General features: G+C 33.6%; 1 long non-coding RNA gene across 1 annotated transcript in view; it reads left to right on the top strand.

The window, feature by feature from the left end:
- Positions 1-8422: 8422 nt before the first annotated feature.
- The window catches only part of LOC150105142 (uncharacterized), a 69538-nt gene continuing 64325 nt past the window's right edge, over positions 8423-13635 (top strand). The window contains exon 1 of the long non-coding RNA XR_016548600.1: positions 8423-8792. This is a non-coding gene — a long non-coding RNA (uncharacterized LOC150105142). The remainder of the gene's footprint in view (positions 8793-13635) is intronic.

The raw sequence follows: 13635 nt of genomic DNA, 5'->3' as shown, positions 1-13635 counted from the left end.
TTCAAATAATTTAAAATTTTTCTGAGTAAAAACAACAGTTCAAATATAAGAGTATATATATATATATATATATATATATATATATATATATATATATATATATATATATATATATATATATATATATATATATATATATATACTCTTATATTTGAACTGTTGTTTAAAAACGTTAAATAAAATTAATTTTCGGAATGTTATTCATTTCAGTTGTTCAGCAATAGAATATTGCTATACAATATTTGTGTATATTGAGCTTTATATTGAGTTTTAAAGACGAACTGTGGATATGTGATTTAATAATAATATAGTAATATTTTATTAATATGAGATATTGTTAATTAACATTATATTACAATTACTGCGTAAAAATTATGATAGTGTTACTTAAAAATGAAGAGAAAAAACCGATAAAATATAGCACAATATCGTTAAAAATAAAATATCAATATTAAATAATTATTTCGCCGTTATCACTAACAAAAACTACCTGAAGTTGCGCCACCTATTTTAGAAATTGCATGGAGCCGTATGACGTATTTTTGTAAAACTGAAGCAGACGAAAGAATTTGCATGCGCTGGAGTAAATTATTTTTACATACTTTTTTTCCTTTAAATCGCAGTTTTTTATTATTATTTTATTTTATTAATATGAGATATTATTAATTAACATTAAATTACAATTACTGCGTAATAATTATGATAGTGTTAGTTAAAAATGAAGGGAAAAAACCGATAAAATATAGCACAATATCGACAAAAATAAAATATCAATATTAAATAATTCTTTCGCCGTTATCACTAACAAAAACCATCTGAAGTTGCGCCACCTATTTTAGAAATTGCATGGAGCCGTATGACGTATTTTTGTAAAACTGCAGTAGACGAAAGAAGATACTATTTGCATGCGCTGGAGTAAATTATTTTTACCTACTTTTTTCTTTAAATCGCAATTTTTTTTTATTATTATTCATACGAAAAGAACATTTGTTTGAACAGCTTTTAAGAGTTTACCTTTAACCGTAAGTGTCTGTATATTTTATTCAGCGTTGGTTCTCTCTTTGGCTACCCATCACACATTATTTATTTTTCTGACGAGAGATCGCGTACTTTCTTTTTTCTTGCTATCCATCCATTCTGCATGCTGGTTGCGTTGCTTGTTTCATGCAAACATAAAAATGAAGTCGTTCATATAATACTCAGACATGGTTCGTATTCTGCCGTGTAGTTTTATGTCGGCCATACGTCTTAAGGACAGCCTGTCATCGTTGGCCACTTCTCAAAACAGCTACATTTTATAAAACGAGTCACACACACACACACACACACACACACACACACACACACACACACACACACACACACACACACACACACACACACACACCTGTAGGGAAATAGGGGCGTGCTTGCTCACTCCCTGCACCCCTGCTTTTCCTGGAACCGTACTTGGTAAAATATATTGGGTTCGCAGGTTACCGATAAGGATCGTAATAGTCCCTTTATTTGATGGGAAAATTCAGGGCGTTAAAGCTTTTTCAGAGAATGTGAAGAAAAATATAGCTCCACTAGTTCATACTGTGACTCACAGACCTCATTTATTATTATTTATTTATTTATTTATTATTAGCATTAATGTGTAAAAGTTGGCGTGAATATAGTTCGGTCTCTTTCGAAACTACACATCAAAATAGTGTATTATTGAAGAAAATCATATAGACACTAGCGCCACTGTTCTGGTTAGTCAAGTTTGTAAAATCATGTAATTACTCTATTATTCAGGTTAAAATTGATCGTTTTGTCCACAGAAGGTGTGATAATTTCTAACGCTGTGAGTATATGTTGGCATTGCCATCAAACTATCCAATATATATCCAATATCCAATATACAGTATATATATTTGGTCGATTGGTGAGCATCTGCTACTAATGGCTCAGTTAAGTAAGTTTGAGCGCTGTTAGTAGTTAGAAGGGGTCCAATCGTTCGATGCTGTTGGCACACTCTCCCTCGATGAGTCTTTGGACTCCCTGGAGGTGTCAAATAATAATAATAATAATAATAATAATAATATATTGGATCTCTTAGTTTAAGATGAAACCATTACGTCATATGTTTTCATGGCAACAGTAAATTGCGTCATCAAAACAGAGTATGCGCGTTATCTAGCTGTAAGATCTTCGCACTACTTCCAAGTGCTTTGCGCGAGTGTTCAGGTTTATGCACAAACATTTGAAAAGAAATTTTTGACGAAAAAGAAACAAGTATTTAAATTTTAAATTTTAGTGTTTAAATTTTAGGCAGGATTGTTTAAATTTTAATGGTGGACAATTTTTACGTCACAGATTTTTAAACTTAATAAATAACTGTTTTAAGGAAATGTATGATTCCATCGGATTGGTCGGAGGGTAAGGTTATATCTATATTTAAGAAAGGAGACAGAGATGATTGTGGAAATTACAGAGGAATAAGTTTATTAAATATAGGTTTCAAAATTTGCAGTGAAATCCTGAATAAACTCAGCTAAAATTTTATAAAGTAATGGCGACTCATACTGTTATGTTGTTCAGAAACATGGACAGTTAAAAAGAACGATGAATAAAATATGTACAAGCTACAGAAATGAGATTTTTAATTAAAGAATGCACAAAACTGGACCATATAAAAAATGAATACATCATAGATATTTACAGCGTAAATGAAAAGATCAAGGTATAGAGAGAGAAATGGAAAGAACATATATTTAGGATGTAAAGATATCAGCTGCCAAAAGAGGTGGCTAGATATAGACCAAAGGAAAAGATGGAGTGAGGAAGACAGTGTGCCGCACCAAGATAAAATTAGGAAAGATTGAGGACAGTTGACATGAATACTAGATTGATTGTTGGAATGGGATGCTGTTTAAATGAGAGACATCCGGGGAGGGTTGTATTGGGAAGCAGTGTCTTATGAAAGACTAAGTGAGATTTCTTATTAACTTATATATTGATGAAATATTAGCTGGAGACAATTCTTTGCAGATGATGCAAAGTTGGGGAGAATTATGAAACAAAATTTTTGATGTGGGATCCGATGACCCATTGGATAGAATCTGTAGTAAATCGGATCCAACACCACACAGATTTGATCTTTCTAGAAGAAGATGAAATCTGTTCGCTATGCTTTGTCTAATAGAAAATCAAATTTGCCTACTAGTCTTTGTAGACCTGATCAAACAGATTTGACAGAGTTGGTGTGACCAATTCTGTTGGACATATGAATTACGATCATAGGATTTTGCATTTGGGACTGAGGAGAAGGGCCGCAGCACAATAAGTTAAACTGCATTAAACTGCATGCAAAATCATAGGCGAAAACGATCAGAATGATTGTGTAATAAATAAACATAAATGTACCGATGCAGCTGAATGTAACTGTTTCTAAATCATTTAAACTACTTAAAGGAAACATTGATGTCACCAAAGATAGCATGATTTTCCATCTTGCAAAAATTATTCGTTGATAAACTGGGTTTCACGATGCCATCTGATCCAAGAGAAGATGCAGATCATTGCTGTGTCATTGTGTTGATACGCATTTGCAGCATTCTCCGTATTCATTAGGCCTAGCAACTTCATTTTCGTTAAAATAAATGCATTCCTCCAAAAAAAAGTCGATAGCTGCCATCAATAGAGGTCAGGACCGCGACAGTTGCCATTTGAGGGATTGGTGAAAACACCCTCTCAAATTCTTTCAATAACCTTTGTCTTGCGTTAATATAAAAAAAGAAATTATTCAAAAAAGAAAACTGACAGCAGTCTAATCTAGGGTTGTATGCAAGCGCGTGTGTTGTTTTCTTATAAGAAGGAAGTCGGTCTAGGCGTGACTACAAAAGATTCCTCAGGATTTGTATGGTTCAGTATTACTTGGGCGTGACGTATTCTGATGGATTTTGATGCAGTGTGGGAGGGATTTTGTTTAATTCCTGATAATATCAGTTTGAGTGTCAGCACAAAAAAAAAAGTTCGCGTCTAGCAAAAATGTCATTTGGTAATAAATGCATGACAGAGGGATTTTCTTTCTTTCTTTTTTCTTGAAGTCTTCAGTTAAGTTGTGCACATATATTCAAACGCATCATATCCTTTCGTAATTATATTTGATTAATAAACTCAGATTTATTTGGGCATCAAATGATCTTTTTTTATCTGCCGAATTTATCTGTATACTTTTATATGTCTTAATTTGAATAAATATATTGAATAAAGATTATCCAGCATTATGCTAGAATTGTTCTCGGGACCTTTTCGATATCTTCTTATAGTAGGTATGTTTGATTGTGTAATACTGTTCGTTAGAGTCAGAATTAACTGCATTTGTAAATAATTTATTCCACAAGTTTGTTTAACTATTGCGTCAAAAATTAAGTACATTAAGTGAGGAAGTGCATGCCTTTCACGTGATGAATATAACGTTATATTTTTGACAATGCGGTTCATACAAGAGAGCTTGGATGCTTGTACACCCTATATCCAAAAAAGAAAACGAACTTTTCGAAAATAGAAGAAACCAGTGGCGCTACCTGTTGTATATTTCTGTTGTCGAAAGCGGCAATCTTCATTAGTGTTGTTTCAACTTTTTATGACATTTGCTTCATTAGAAGCCGAGTTATGGTGCCAAAATGACAGTGTGTTTTGACGAACCTCACGATATTCATACCGTACGCGACGAATTCTCGCTATCAATCGCTTCAAAACTTCGAGATAAAACTCACCATTGAGCGTTTGGCCAGGCGGAACGAATTCTTTGTGTATAATGCCCTTGGAATCGTAGAAATTGTCTTTACTTTTGACTTCTCCAAGCGACTTTTTTTTTTCTGATGTCCCTCTTCTGGTGCTCTTACTCAGCACTCTGGCGCTTTCTTTCTGGCTCATACTCAAAACACCACGTTTCGTCACCAGTCACGATCGTTTCAAGTAAGTTTCAGTCCTTACGAGCGGTTTTTAACAAGGTCCTTGCAGTGTTCAAGTCGATACCTTTTTTGGTCGTCGGTCAACTTGAGGGGAACAAATCGCGAATTCAATTTACGAAGGTCCAAACTCTCGGTCAAAATGTTGTGCGCAGTTGATTTTGGAATCCCCAATTCATCTTCAATCAATCTCACGGACCATTTCGGGTTTTCTTTGATGAAATCACGCACTTTTTGGATGTTAACTTCGCTCAGTCCAGTTTTTTGGACGACCCGGCTTTTCGTCGTCCTCAAGCGTCTCACGACCACTTTGAAATCGCTTAAACCACTCGTAAACTTGAGTACGGGATAAGCATTCATCACCGTATTCCTTTTGAAGCATTTGATGCGTTTCGGTAAAACGTTTACCAAGTTTAACACAAAAGTCAATCGCAGCTCTCTGTTTGAAACTCATTTTCAGACCGTTGGTCAAAACACACTGTCACTCTTGGCACTGTTTCGGTTTCTAATGAAATAAATGTCATAAACAGTTGACACAACACTAATGAAGGTTGCCGCTTTCAACAACAAAAAGATACAACAGGTGGCGCCACTAGTTTCTTCTATTTTCGAAAAGTTCGGTTTCTTTTTGGACAGAAGGTGTATTTTCAGTTTTTCAAAGAGAGAATTGACCAATCAGTGGTGGATTTACAAGACGAACGGTGGCTATGCGAAAACAGTCCCAAAATCTGTATTCTTTTCATCTTCAATGTTAGCAAACTGAATCGTATCTTATATCTCACAATGGCTCACTATGTCGAATCAGCACTTTCTTTTCTTTTCTTTTATTTATTTATTTTTCAAGATTGGAATTTGAATCACTTTTAAAAGATATATTTTGAATAATAATATTCAAATTTTCATGCGATTTACAAACATATTTTCTTAGAAGTTTTTTTTTTCCCTCCCGAATCTCCCATCTTGTTTTCAAGAGGGGAAAAAAAAAAAATTACTTTTTGAAATTTTTTCGACCTGATTAAAAAATATTTTTTTCCGTCAGAAGCGTAATTCATAATCTAAAACTGTGCCTGAAAAAAAAATTTCCATTCATAGCATTCTTTCTTGCTAGTGATCAGGCTCGGCCCGAGGTATTTTTGCGCCCCAAGCGCGTAGCCTTTTGGTCGCCTTTTAAAGGTTACAGAGAATTAATATTAAATTTACATACATTTTTACAAGGCGTTTTGCAAATATTTTCGAATCAATCTGCGCACCCCCAATATTTTGCCGTCCCAAGCGATGCTTGGTTCGCTTGTATGGTAGGGCCAGCCCTGCTTGTGATCAAAAAGACCCGCAGTCCAATATTAGAAATGATGCTCGCCCTGGAATACAAAATCTCACTTTATATCGCATGGTATTACCTTCAAAACAATTTTCTTGCGACTGAAAAGTAATATATTTATATTACATTATATTACAATGAAATACGACGTAAACTACTACTCTGAAATAAATGACTCACTACATTCTATTCTACCCACAGAGTTCTACCTGCAGTTAGTACAAAGTTCTTCCGCTAGAAACCTAGCGGAAGAACTTTGTACTAACTGCAGTTGTGTCACCTGGCGGACAATCCGAAAACGTTTTAATGATACTTCGTAAACATTATTGATCGTCTATATATTATCAGTTATTTTATAAAATTCATTTCTAAACAAAAAAAGATGGAGTTGAATTGCAAAAATTACAGATTATAACTTCAGTCGCCAACTATTCTCTGGCTAATACGATTTTGGCTCATGAAGTCATTTACCTGCTCATTTTTTCATAACATCAGTAATAGAATCAATTTTATAGTAATTTTTATCAACAAATGCATTCTGGTTTTAAATATAGATGGGATTATAGTGAAATATTACAGTTTTTGAGAGGTTAATTTTTTTTTTCTTTCGTTCTAATTATTTCAAAAACAGAAATCAGGCAAATTATCCCCATCTGCATCCCAAGTAATGCACACACACACACACACACACACACACATTGGGCATTCTTAAAGAAGGCACCTTCAAATAGCGAAAACCAATACAGATAGAACCGAGGAGGTTTAAAAAAAAAAAAAAAAAAAACATATATCGAAATCGACAAATGATGCAATTGTGACGTCATCAAATGCGTGTGGTCTGCGTACGTCACCACCTTCGTGACACCAGCCTGTCACACGTGCTGTGACTCGGCTGTCATACATTTCTCTCTGATAGCAGCAGCTACTTCATGACAGTCGGCGCGCATCGCGTAATAACCACGTGCAGAAATGACAAGAACGCTCATTGTTGAAAACCTTTATTAAAGTGACAGAGTTGGTAGGTGTTAGGCTTGTGTTCCTGCCATGATTTGTTGCTCCTTTGACACTCAGTTATTGCCTGTAGGTTTTTTATCACCCGGGGTGAAAAATTACTTCAAATTTTTTACACCTGACAGACTATATTAAACACATTTATCATGTAATAAGGGAGGGCAACTGTTGAGCTGTATAAATATTTGCAGATTATTTATCTTATCACAAAGGAGCAGTTTACTAAACTAGGTAATGGTCGACTCGCTGATGACCAATAAATTACTATTTTTTTTTATTTTTTTTTAAACAAGTAATTTTATTCATAGACCAGAAGTGGCGATTTTTAGTAAATTGCTTGGGTTATAAGTTCATAAACAGCTTGACTTGTGGGGAAATAATTGCTGGAAAATGCGAATACATAAACGAGAGATTTGGCAATACATTATTTATGGAGTTTGTAAATGAAGAGATGGATTTAAGTAATTTATTTTACAAGATTAATTGTAAAATTTCATTTCAAGTTTTCTTCTGTTACAATTTTAAAAAAAAAAATAGTGAATTTTGTTAATATGGAGGTAGCAGGGTTTTTCCTTTTACGATAACTCAGGTTTATCATCTCGCCAAAAAAAAAAAAAAAAAAAAGAGGAAGTTGTGTATCTCAAAACATCATTTTTTTTTAATTCGGAAAAACTGCTGAAATAACAATTCGAGTGATTATTTGATAAGAAAGATATTATTAACTGAAGCACTAAGATTCTTTCTAAACGAAATATACGAAACCTTTAAAAATGTTATTTTTTTTTTCTTTTCATTTATTTAACTATAGCAGCATTCATTTCTTTTTGTGTCGAATTTTTCCTCAAACGATTTATTTCCAGAGTTGTATTTACGAGTTTTATTCCCCCTCCCCCCAAGTTTGTATATAATTTCTATTTACAGTTTTTACATAGAGAAAACAAAAATTACTACTGGATCTTATAGAATTCATACCATGCATGATACAAGAGTGTAACATATTGTTTTGTTTTACTTTAATTGTTACGTCACAATGACCACTTCACTTAACAGCATTTTATGTTTTTGTATTGTTGTGGCAGTGTACTACAAAACATTTAAAGGTTGAAAACCAACAAAATAACTAGCCAGTTAAACAACGGCAAATGCGATTTGCATTCTTCTTTTTTTTTTTTCTCTCTTTCTTACTAAAGTACTTTTTCTTTCCTTGAACTTCCTTTTAATTACGGTTGCTTGTAAACTCTACGTGAGTAAAAGACCAAAAGTAAAAAAAAAACAAATTTTTTTTTCAAGTTCAAGGGTTTGCTGTTATTCTTTGCCGGCCAGTGATTTTTCACGCTTTAGCGTTTGTTTCTGACGTTGAGTTCTTTGTCTCTAATTGCACAACGTGAAGAATGACGGACCTAAATCGTCGGTGCACATGGACACCCGCCGTGATGGATGTTACGAGAGAGCCAAGTTGAAATAAGGACACTCCAGCAGACACCGCATGAAGAAGAACAAGACGGGAAAGACAACAGAAGGTAAGAAATTGAGTTTTAGGGAGGATAAAAATGAAATGATTTATCTTTGTGCCAAAGAAATAAATGAGAAGACCCAGGCTGCATTGACGTAGTTGATTTTGGGCACAAATGATCTGTGGAGAAAAAACTGTTTTGCATACATTTTTCGTATTTTTATTGCATATATCAATTGGTCCAACTAGAAGTTAATAAGGGTAACTGCCTTATTGTATTTAGTGGATAAAATCAGTCTGCCATTATTACGTCATTTATTGTTCATAATTAGGCCTGAACTTTGATCTGTTGTAATTACCCGTTGATAATATTATCGCTCGCTAGATGGCAGCACTAATTATTTGTTAAATACATTAATTGTTGATCTATTGTTATGACTTCAGATTTGATAGTCGTCATGGGTTTTCACCTCGAGTTATAAAATTGCACTTTAAATCATTCGATGGTTGTATCATTTAAAGGAGACTGAATCACGCTTATTTTATTTAAAGGAGAGTGAATCATGTTTGTGTCATTTAAAGGAGACTGAATCGTATTTGTGTCATTTAAAGGAGGCTGAATCACGTTTATATTATTTAATGGAGAGTGAATCATGTTTGTATCATTTAAAGGAGACCTGAATCATGTTTATATTATTTAAAGGAGAGTGAATCATGTTTGTGTCATTTAAAGGAGACTGAATCGTATTTGTGTCATTTAAAGGAGGCTGAATCACGTTTATATTATTTAAAGGAGAGTGAATCATGTTTGTATCATTTAAAGGAGACTGAATCGTATTTTTCATTTAAAGGAACTGAATCATGTTTATATTATTTAAAGGAGAGTGAATCATGTTTGTGTCATTTAAAGGAGACTGAATCGTGGTTATATTATTTAAAGGAGAGTGAATCATGTTTGTATCATTTAAAGGAGACTGAATCGTATTTGTCATTTAAAGGAGACTGAATCATGTTTATATTATTTAAAGGAGAGTGAATCATGTTTGTGTCATTTAAAGGAGACTGAATCATGTTTATATTATTTAAAGGAGAGTGAATCATGTTTGTGTCATTTAAAGGAGACTGAATCATGTTTATATTATTTAAAGGAAAGTGAATCATGTTTGTATCATTTAAAGGAGACTGAATCATGTTTATATTATTTAAAGGAGAGTGAATCATGTTTGTGTCATTTAAAGGAGACTGAATCATGTTTATATTATTTAAAGGAGAGTGAATCATGTTTGTATCATTTAAAGGAGACTGAATCATGTTTATATTATTTAAAGGAAGCTGAATGATGTTTGCATTATTCTCATGATAGAAAAAAAACATCTTTTGACGCCTCTCCTCTGTGCTTACTATGAAAAGCACTTATCAATTTCGCAAATGAATCTTTTCACCGGGGTATATTGTCCTTTCCACCTATACACTTTCCACCATACAGTGTTATCGTTCTTTTTCAAACTTCGGAGGAATCAAACCCTTCAAGTTTTTTTTTAGCTCAGAAACAAACCCAGATGATGAATTTGTTACAGAATTACGTTTTGTATTTTGTGTCATAGAAACCGAAGCTTCATAACAACCACTGTAATCGCCAGATGGAGCTACTGTCGATTAATAAGCAAAGTATTAACCGTCATGCTTGGATGAATCGGAACCGAAGAGAGAGAGAGAGAGACATTAATAATTCTTTATCGTAATTAACATCTATTAAGACGGCTCTTCCAACACACAGTAATTAAAAGACCTCTCTTTGGCCATCGCTTTCGTTACCGTAGATTCAGTTATTGCAATCTAATTACGATGTAGTCAAATATGAATGGAGAAAGAAGGGGGGGGGGTACTAGAAGGTCAACTGGTATGGTTATTTTAATTCTTGATTGGCACATATGAGAAAAGATTTAATGAGTTTATCTACTTAATTCCCCTCGAAAAGTGTCAATTCGCTGTCAGTATTAATGAGATGTGACATTTGATAATTTCAGACATTTAAAATATTCTTCAGGGAAGACAACTGAACGTTGTCAGCAACGTACAGCTAGCGTGTGAAAATTACACCGACACCTTAAACCCAAACTAATTTGGATAATGTATTTAACGAACAGGAACTAAATACTACGTTCGTTCCAGTCTATAATGACAACATGATAACAAAATCCCAAAAATATTACTTCAATAAGTCGCCATGCATTATTAATGACATTTTTATCCTGTTAGGTTTATAATCAATTGCAGTTGTGTCAAAGAAGGGGATGAATGTTTGGATTTTTTTATCAATTATAAAAAACAGCTTAACTTCCCGAAAACCTGGGTTTTTCAAACTGATCCGACTCAATTTACATACATAATACATTGGCCTAATAGCTTCATTGCATTGGTCACTGATTAAAAAACATCTGCTTCCTGCCTTTAAAAATCTGATGATGATTATTCCAAAACGGCCAGACATCGTCCTTAATACTGTCTTGCCATGCATACTACAAGTTTGTGTTCTTAGGCATTTTTATGTTCACTTATTTCACAATTTAACATTTTATTGGATTCTATTCTTATATTTTGTTGCTTTATTGCTTGATTCTATTCTTTTTATTGTTGCTTTATTGTTTGGATTCTATTCTTCTTTGTAATTTATATAACTTTATTACTTCGCATATTTCTTGGTTCTTCCCTTTCAAGCACATCCAGGTATGCTTTCGTGTCAATATATTTTTCAAGAATGATATTTAATCAGTAATAAAGTTGTTAATCACTGATCTTGCAACCGTTCTTCCTTTGCACAGCATTTGAATGTACCACAAAATTTCAAATTAATTTCCTGTACAAAATGTGCAATAATAGATAAAAGTGGCTATGTAGCGTAGTTAAAACTTTTAATGCGAGGCGCGAGTTATCATAACAATAGTTTTCCCTTGCGAGAGTCACACCTGCAACAATAGAATCTTTGTGTCATTTTCATAGACAAAATACCACTCGATTACGGAAAGTTGTTGGTATTTAAAATATACTGCACGAGACCAAAAGTGCAACAATGATTTTATTGCACTTTTGGCCTCGTAGCTTGCACGGGCTAAATAAAGAAAAACTATTAAGTCTACTAATACAGGCTTTTTTTTTTTTTTTGTCGTCATATATCCCAACACAATCTTTGGCCCTTATTGGCATTTCTTTAAGACAAGTGCGTTCTTCTCAGAACAGGTCTGCATAGTTCCGCCGAAGTCACTGGAATGCATCCGTTTCCTGAAAGTCTTGAAGTGTTTTTTTTTTTTTTTTTTTTTTTTCGTGGGCGCGTGGCAATTACACAAGTGCATTTTTTTTTTTTCGTAAGTATTCTGTCCCATTTAGGAAAGAAAAAGCAACATTTTTCAATTAATTTTTTTCAGCTTTTTTTATTTAAATGTTTAATAAATAAGTTTACCTGTTAACCCTTTTATATAATTATATGACGTACACATTTCATTTAATTTTAATTTGCATTTTTCTTGTCAATTAAGAGTAGCTATAGGTAAACCTTTGTTTACATTGTTGGTCATCTGGCCAATCAGAGATACTGTTTGTTAATCATGAGATTATCTACCACTTAGAATACTGGAATTATCTATTTAAAAAAAAACGAGAATTTATGCACAATAATAGACACTATTAATGTTAAGATTTATTTAAAAAAAAAACGCTTACAATGTTTTTTTTTAATTTTATTTAAAAAAATTCATTAAATTTTCGCACACCTGAGTTGAATTCAGTGTCCTATTTTGATTTTATTATTGAAGGTTCAATAATAAAATCAATTTTAACTGAATCATCGTTTGCACGATTGTGACGTCATATATTGTGACATTTTGTACTCATAAAGAATAGTTCACATTGTTGAAATATTAGTTCCACACAGTATTGGTATTGTTAAGAATAAATAATCACAAGCACAGTCGACACGTGTGCTCAACAGTTCCTATGTTGATTTTGTGTGTGAGAAATGGGTTCTTTGTGTATTTATCGTTAGTTATTTCGCGGTGTTTTGCGCATGGCCCCTACACGCACAATAAAAAAAAAAACTAGTGAAAAATCACAGAAAAAGAGGCGAGCAATTGATCTTGAAACGAAATTGCAAAGTTAGAAAGCAACATTAAGTTGGTGAGGCAGCCAATGCGATCGCACGTGCCTTCGGATGGTCTCATTCTACAGTGACGACCACTTAGAAAAATAAGGAAAAAATCGTAGAGGCTGTGAAAGGATCTGCTTTGCATTAAATCGACGATAGTACCGAAGCAACGAAAAGGTCCTATCAGGGATTGGAAAAGCTACATCCATCATGCATAGAGGACCTGAACCAAAAGAGCGAACCCCCTTATACTGTGACCATAACCGCTAAGGCATTAAGTCTCTTCAACATGTTGAAGGAGAAAGCAGGGCCCGATTACAACTACGAAATCAACGCTTCTTCCGGTTGGTTCATGAGATTCAAGCAGCGTTTTGCACTGCATCATGGGAAAATGTATGGGAATTTGCAAGTGCTGAGAAGGCTGCCAAGAAGTTTGTGGAAAAATTGGATAAAATTATTACGGAGGAAAATGATTTGCCTCAGCAAATATTTAATATGGATGAGATGTATTTGTGTCGGAAAAAAATGCCCGAGAGGACAATTCATCCACAAAAAGCTAAAATCTGTGCCTTGTTTCAAAGCTCTTAATGTCCGTATTACAATTCTGTTAGGAATTATGTGGCTGGATATAAACTGAAACCATTTGTAATATGGCACAGTGAGAATCCACGAATCTTCAAAAACATTAGGAAGCATACTCCAATTCATTTTCGGAGCAATAAAAAGTCTTGGATGACTCAAAAATTGAAATAAAGTGAAATAAAAAGCTATT

The sequence above is a fragment of the Typopeltis vanoorti genome, chromosome 7 (genome assembly GCF_054136105.1).
Source record: "Typopeltis vanoorti isolate ZY-2024b chromosome 7, IOZ_Tvanoo_1.0, whole genome shotgun sequence".
NCBI lineage: Eukaryota > Metazoa > Arthropoda > Arachnida > Uropygi > Thelyphonidae > Typopeltis > Typopeltis vanoorti.
This window is presented reverse-complemented; position numbering and strand designations above follow the sequence as displayed.